Raw genomic sequence first — 8,365 nt, 5'->3', positions numbered from 1 at the left:
TGGGTGGTTCACTTACACAGCTAACCATAAAAACTACATCTTGTCAATACTCGGCTAGCTTCCTAAACTAGGTTACAAAGTTTCCTATTTATAACCTATTCCCAACTGGACTTGGGCTTACAATCGCAGCATTATTTGCTGTTACAAATCACAGATTTCTTCTGCTACAAACAAGGTCTTCAATCATAAGTTTCCTAATTTATCTTCATAATTGGAAACTGCATAATTCTCCAATATTCTAATCTTGATTCTCTTGACCTTTAAACCTGCCACATAGGATTGCATAATATTCCAAAGAATATTCTGCATCTTTTGAGTACTTACTGAATCTTTATATTCCAGCTCAGCAGGCGCGTGACAGCTAAATATAACAGTAACTGCTGTCAAATACTGATGTCACAGAGCATGTCGTGACATTCCATGTTCTGCATAAATCACAGCAAACAGTATTCTTCACTTCAATTCTCAGCTTCTCACATATCAGGGTGCCAAAAAGACAGCCCATGATTTGTTCTATTACTGATGTACAATCAGCACAATCTTTAGTTTCCCAAAATAAAGACTGAGATAAATAAGGAAACATAATAGAAATAGACTAGAAAATGTAGCAGCTACTGCTGTCAAACACTGATGTCATGACGTCGAGCATGACATCCAACTCACAGCATGTATTAGCTTACACAACCAGAACCTGCATAACCTTTAACACTACACACCACATGTCATGACCTTAGTCAAGACAACAGAATACACATGAATGTTTTACCACAAAATGCAGCCAATCAAAACATCTACAATTCTGGAGTCCGGGAGGTCGGTTATACATAGGGAAGGTTTTAAGCACCCTACATATCCGTAGTACTCTACGGGAACCTTCTCTGTGTCTATGTGTTTGTGTTTGTTGCTTATTGATTGGGAAAGTTTCTCCTTTGTATTAGGAGGAAAAATTGAATTGAATTAAAAAGACAGACAGACAGACAGACTATTTTTTGGTTTTTTATTAGCTTGCTGAGATTCCTTGTGAACCTCATGCCTACATATCCCTAATGGAAGTCAGAGCATTTTGTAGTTCGGAGAAATAATTAGGGAAATTAATTATTTTTGGTGCCTTGCTTGAAGCTCAAGGTTGAAGCTGGAATTAAATCTCTGTTTACAGTAAAGAGACATGAAATCATCTTTACAGAGAGGTATTTATACTATTCCACCACAAACATTAAAAGAGTGACAGAAAAGCTGAATTCATTTCATTCAAGAGGGGGACCTTACTTGCGTATGTGCAAGTATACTAGTCAACTGCGTCTTGAATGAAAGAATGATACTCAACCAAATTAGGGAGAGTTACACATACCTGGGTTAACTTGCCAGAGGATGTCTTTCAAAATCCTAAATGGGAGAATGATTAAAATTAAAATGTAATGTTTGTTTGTTTGAATATGGTGAGATAGGAGAAATATCTCTCTATAGAGATAAGCTATATCTATCTACTGTATAAAAGATTTGACTTTAGCTGGCTTGTATGAGGCCCAAGCTTGAGGCTTTTTTATTGATTTTTATTGACTCTGGGAGATGACTCCAATGGGGATTAACTTAAACTAAAAGGTTTTTGTGTTATGTATAAAGCCCAAAATTGAGGCTGACTCTAGCTAGGGAGACTCTATTTTGGGTGCCTTGTACAAAGCCCAAGGTTGTGGCTGACTCTTAGCTAGGGAAGTTAATATTTTCTGCCTTGTATGAAGCCCAAGGTTGTGGCTAACTGTTGAGGAAACTGAGTATGGATGACTCTTATGGAGAAAAAGATCCTAAAGGTTAGGAATCTTTTGACACAGGAAATGTGGTTTATCTGCCTTGTACAAAGCCCAAGGTTGTGGCTACTTGATGATGAAGGACTCATTGGGAAATTTATATTCTGAAAGCTGAATTTTTGGAAGCTAACCCTTTCCAGGGAATTATGACTTTAGAGGACTGATTTTGGAGGCTAACCCTTTCCAGGGTTTTTGTTTAAATGAAGGAATTAATGGAGGCTGACCCTTTCCAGGGGTTTTCGAATGATGGCAGAATGATTAACTATTTGAGACTTATTGTTTAAAGCCCAAGATTAAGGCTGAAACTGACTGAGGATAGATAGATATGGATCCTAGACTCTGCTAAGGAGGAAAACTATTGGAGATAAAGGTGACAGAGACTGTCCGTGTCTCTCATTCCAAAAGGTGTACTCAATACTAAGATTGAGATGTTCTTAGCTTGTTTAAAGTCTGGTTTAAAGAATAGAAGAAACTCACCAGGGTGGGCTAAAATGTGACTAAAGACCTGTTCCTATGTTTATAAGAAACCTGATGGGTCCTTGTATACAAGCTCAAGAGTAAGCTGGGAATGCTTTTAAGAAGCCTGTGGGTCCTTGTACAAAGCCCAAGAGGAGGCTAATCGAGGGTCATCGAGGGTCCTTGTTATAGCACAAGAGAAAGCTATGCGGTTTTGAACTTATTTTGGCTCTAAGCAAATGGGTAAGAGGTTTCACCGGGAATAATTCCTCTTGGGTGGATGTGTCCTAATTTGGGTTCTAAGGCTTTTTCAAGATGTTTCACCGGGAATAATTCATCTTCAGGGTTTGAACTAAAGATCTCTAACTAGGAAAGAGCCTTCACCAGGAAGACATTCTCAATCCTAGGCCATAGTCCTGTAATATATATATAGTTTAACTGTCCTAAGGTTTACACTCAGACGTAGTCCTAATATATAAATAGTTTATATTTGACAGTAATTTAAATGAAAGCTTCTAAATAGAAAGCTATAAAGCCTAACCTGAATGGAGTGGAGGCCTTTGAAGATGTATGTACAAAGCCTTACTAGTAGCTTGGTTGTTTATTGATAACAGTTGAATATTTATTATAAACAGTTAAATTTTTTTTTGAAAACATAAGAAGTGAAGATGGACAATAGGTCACATAGGTATCTGAAGAGTTTCACCGGGAATAATGCCCTTCAAATACTAGAAGAATGTTTTGAAAACAGATAAGAAGATTTTGTAAATACAGTTTTTGAAAACAAACTATGAAAAGAAAGAAGGTGTTGGGTCTTACACTCTAATAGAGGCCCAATGAAAATGATTTTACTGTTTATGAAAAACAGTTGGATAATGATTTGAAATGATACAGGGTTTTGTTGTCTGAAAACCTTGATCGTCTGTTTAATCGGAGATTGAAAACAGTTTTGGAGATTAACAAAAGTCAACTTAAGTAAGGTAAAGACAAAATCTATACCTAATTAATACCTAAATGATTAGGGTTTTACCATAAAATTATTCACAAAATAGTTTGGTAAAAAAACAAATGAAAATATATATTTAAATTATTTAAAAATACTTAAAACACACCATTTTAAAACTTAATAAAAACACATGAAATAAATAATATTTTTGTGATTTTTTTGATTATTCATAAAATAGATATATTAAATGACAAGTGTGTGAAAAATGAAGTGAAAATGATTTAATTTGATAGGTGAGTTAATTGTGTGAAGTTTGTGAAGAAAATGAAAGAAAATAGGTGTTAAAAAAAAGGTTTGTTCCTTGGAGGGTTTGAACCCACGCCCTTAAGGTCACATACTCAAAATAACACCACTGGGCCAAGCGCCAGTTGGTGATTATAAAGCAGGTTCAGTTAATTTTGTTTTAAAACGAGTTGAAAACCTTTGAAAAATAAAAGGATCAAAAAGTTTGGGGCGAGGGGGATTCGAACCTCGGACCTTAGGCATGCGCAACACACAAACTCTCTTTACCACTGGGCTATAACGATGTATTCGTTATATGAATACCTTGTATTAAATATATTTTAAACTTGACCAGGAATGTTTGAAAATGGCGCGCCAACCACCATCTTCGTCTTCAACCTCTAGCTTCCCTCAATTCAAAATTCCAACTCTCTCATTTCTCAACCAAATCAGATGATGTAAACATCAAACTTATTCCATTTTCTCTCACGAACTCAAATATATAACTATCACAAACTATAATTGGCTATAACGACTGAATTACTTAAAATACGTGAAGAACCCTAAAACTTGAAAATTAAATTAAATGACTATATTGAAAGATAAACAGATGATGATAGAGGGTTTTTAATCCTCTGATGATGCTGAATGAAATGGTATCGAGTTTTAACAAAAAGAGTGCACAAATTAAAGAGGTGGAGTTTAAAAACTTACCTCTGAAACTGAAGATTGTGATGATGGTGGAGATCTTCTGGCTTTGAATGAATGATTGCAAAAGCTTCCTGGGACCTTGTTGATGCTATCTGGGCACTTAGATTGCTTTGAAAACCTCTGAAATGATCTACTCGACCCCTCTTGCTTGAGCTTCAAGTAGGAATTGAAGATGATGATTCTGCACTTATGAGCTGCGACCATCTGGATAGCTTCCCTACACCCTTAGGAACGTGTATGAATGCTTGAATTTGTTTGACACCCCCTGAATTGATCTACAGGCCTCCAACTGACTTTGCTCCAATGTGAAAGTGAAGATGGTGTTCTTGCACTTATAGAAGTGATCCAGGTGCTTGGATCACCTCTAATGAACCTCCTTGAGATTTTAGAAGGCTTACTTTCAAAAGAAGAGCTATGGTTTGAAGAATTCGATTCTTCTTGCCAATGAACTTTTGAAAACCATAAGCATGAGGGAGAGAAGGAGAAAGCAAGAATTAGAGTTACTTTGGTGTGCTTATTACTGAGGTGTGCACTTGTATTTATAGGCAAATGATTCAATACGAATTGGAGGAGTGAGCTTGCTTAGTGAGGGAGTTTTGATTTCTTGGCCATGAAGAAATTCAAAGAATCTCCAAAATGCAATGATGGCCAAACCGAGCTAGCTCCCTATCCATTGATATTATCTGATTTTGGGGAACATTTTTGATGCAGAGGAGTGTTCCAGTTGGTTGGTGAGAAGATTCCTTTGGTGATTCATCCATTTGCCATAAATTCTCAAATGTAATCATTACATAATCACATGTTCTTGTTTTGGGAATATTCTTCAATCCTTATGCAATGATAAAAATGAATGCATGGCTTCTTCACTTATGTGTTATGGGTCGTGTAGCATCAATTAGTGGAGTCATTTGCACAAATTTGCAAAATTTCAAAATGATACATGACCTATAATTTTACTTTATGAGCCCAACTTTGAATCATCATAACTCCTAGCTCAAAATGAATTTGGAGAAGGTTGAGCATAATTTGGAAATCCCTTAACATGTACTTCAATTCATTAGTTTGGAGTTTCTTCAGAATCATTTGGGAAATTTGTGAAAAATGGGCCTGAAGTTGGAAGAAAACTAGGTTAAAAACACTTAGAAAATTTTCTAAGTTTTTTATGACCTATAACTTCCAAAGCTCAAATCTATTAAATGATTGATCTCTTGAAAAAATTTGCAATGTAAGAAGTTGTTTTATTTGGTGAGATCTACAACTTTCATGTTGGAAGTTTTTTGAGTTTTGTAGGTGAAATTTTGAGATCCATGAACTAGGTCAAAATGCACCAATTTGACTTTTTGTTGACTTTTTGATCCTTGATGATTTTTCTTGATTTTCTTTGGTCAAAAGACTTCAATAATCATATATTGATGATATTGATCCTCAAAAGTCATAGCTTAACCCAAAATTCTAAAAGTCAAAGGTGATTTTGTACATTTGACTTTTTCTAGATGAAGTGAAATCTTGGACTTTTGTGTTGAATCAAGCTCTCCTCCTCAAATGAATGGTATGAATGGATTAAATTGAGGTAATAGAAGTTCTTGAGCCATATTTTAAGTTGTGGACCCATGTCCTGATTAAAAGTCAACTGTCCAGGTGAATTAGGTCAAAAACCCTAATTGTCGACCAGATGAATTTGATGACTGTAGATCTTGAATTGAAGTACAATGCCTAGTTGATATTGTTATATGAATCACTTGGAGATGATCGAAACCTTTGAATGATGTCCTGGAGCTTTTTAGGGTTTCCCAAATGTGGTCCCTGATTTCAGTCGTTGATGGGCTCAAAACCCTAGTTTTATGATCTGAGTCTAGATGAATCTTGATGATTGGTGTCTAATCAATCATAGGTGAATGAATGAATCATTTGAGTCTTGTGATTGTATTAGAGATTATTCTTATACTGATTGATCCTTTTCCTGAACTCTCTTGTCCTTGAGCATCCTCGATTGAGTACCAGATGGACAAGTGACTGCTCTGAGTACCTGTCTTGGATTTGATGAAATGTCAGGAGGTGTGATATCTCAGGGGGGGGGGGTCAAAATTAGGGTATGACAGACACAAGTTACCCCCCATAGGAGTAACTTTGATATAGAAGAAACCTTCAACCTCGAACCCCGAATGAATATTGTATGAAGAACCAGGATACAACACCACCCCCACGCAGGCTTTCACCAACCTCTCCCTCACTCCTTCTTTGGAACCAAAGGCCATCGCACTCTTCACCTTCTCCGTTTTCGTAAACTCGACTTGGTCACAATATCAACATAAGACCTGTTAATCGAATAGTCAACCCAACCCCATTCCTTACGAAAATGAGAAAACGGCCCCCTCTGATTACGACCTGCACCATCCCTTCTAACACGGCTTGGATTATCCTGAACAATCCCCCTTTCGAATTTGGGAATGTTGGCGTGGATTTTAACACCGTCAATGAAAACATTGTCGAGACGAATAACTAGCATCTTCACATCCTCCGTGAACTTGAACCTGGCGAAACCAAAGTGTTTCCCCCCTTGTTCAACCTTGGAGATATCGAAATTTCCGCCATGCCATCATCAAGGCACCCAAATAAATCGAACAAGTCCTTAGATTTAACTCTCCCCGGGAAATCTAAAATGAAGAACATAGTGAGTCTCCTACTAGATCCTTCCCCCTCGCCCATAACCTTCGGGAACGTATCCCATTTAGGACCCAAGTGTTTGAACGCCCTCTTCTTGGTTTCCATCCACCTTTGTCCGACGTGCATATCTTCTTTTAGAAATTTAGAAAGAAGTAGGAGTTTCTCTCTCTAACCATTACTCTTCATAACCAAAGAAAACAGTTGATTACTACTTGGAATATGACAATTACATTTAATATAATAATTGATTCCTTACCTTTATATCATTTTAGTGATGCACATAATATTATATAAATATAATAAACGACATGGTCGTATCAAAACAGAGTTTATGGTTCATTTATAATTGCTCATATTTAAATAAATAATAGTTATAGTATAGTATATTTTATTCATACACACAAATTTTTATGGTAATATCTCACCGATGTTTATAATTTAATTCAGTAATTTGGCACCACTTGTACTTTGATTCATCCCATTCATTGGTTTTTCTTCTCCTATCATAGATACTCAATTAATTCTTTTTCTACATGTTATTTCTATTTTGATATATGAACATTTCATCTTCTTTTTTACCCTCATATCAAAGATAATTCTCTTTTATGCGTATGATAATTCATGACAAAAACAATTTTCCTTTAGTTGATGGAATACTTGAAATTCTTGGTGATGTGATTTCAATGAAAAATTATGGAAATGGTGCAAAAAATTAGTTCATTCTAAAATAATAAACTAGAATATTAGAAGTGGTTTAAATGTCTTGCTACGAAAAATACACAAGTTTTTAGAATAGAGAACGACATTATCCTATTTTTTACTATGTTTATTAACTACCTTTTAATAATAACAATTCTAAGATTTTATTACTAGATTCTTTAATCTCACTTAACAAAAATTTGGTTGTCAATAGTTTTAGTTTATTCATGAGACATTACTTTTTCCTCAATTCTCATTTTCATTTACTTAAAAATTAGAGTTTATAATTACTGTTTCCTTACCTTTATATCATTTTAATTAGTGATGCACATAGTATTATATCAATAATTAGATAAATGGTCATCTAAACAACGTTTTTGGTTCATTTACACATAGTATTATATAAATATAATATACGGCATGGTCGTATTAAAACAACGTTTTTGTTTCATTTATAATTACTCATACTTAAATAAATAACAATTATAGTATAGTATACTTTATACATATAGACAATTTTTTATGGTAATATCTAACAAACGTTTATATATTTATTAAGTAATTTCTTACCACTTATATTTTGATTCAATCGATTCATTGATTTTTCTTCTCCTATCATAGAGACTCAATTAATTCTTTTTCTACTTGTTATTTCTATTTTGATATTTGAACATTTCAACTCCTTTTTTATTCTCATGTCAAAGATAATTATTTTTTATGCGTATGATAATTCATGACAAGAACAAGTTTCCTTTAGTTAATGGAATACTTGAAATTCTTGGTGATGTGATTTCAATGAAAAATT

This window comes from Vicia villosa, unplaced genomic scaffold (assembly GCF_029867415.1).
Source record: "Vicia villosa cultivar HV-30 ecotype Madison, WI unplaced genomic scaffold, Vvil1.0 ctg.003815F_1_1, whole genome shotgun sequence".
In the NCBI taxonomy this organism is placed as follows: domain Eukaryota; kingdom Viridiplantae; phylum Streptophyta; class Magnoliopsida; order Fabales; family Fabaceae; genus Vicia; species Vicia villosa.
The sequence above is the reverse complement of the archived record's forward strand: the minus strand, read 5'-3'. Positions refer to the sequence as shown.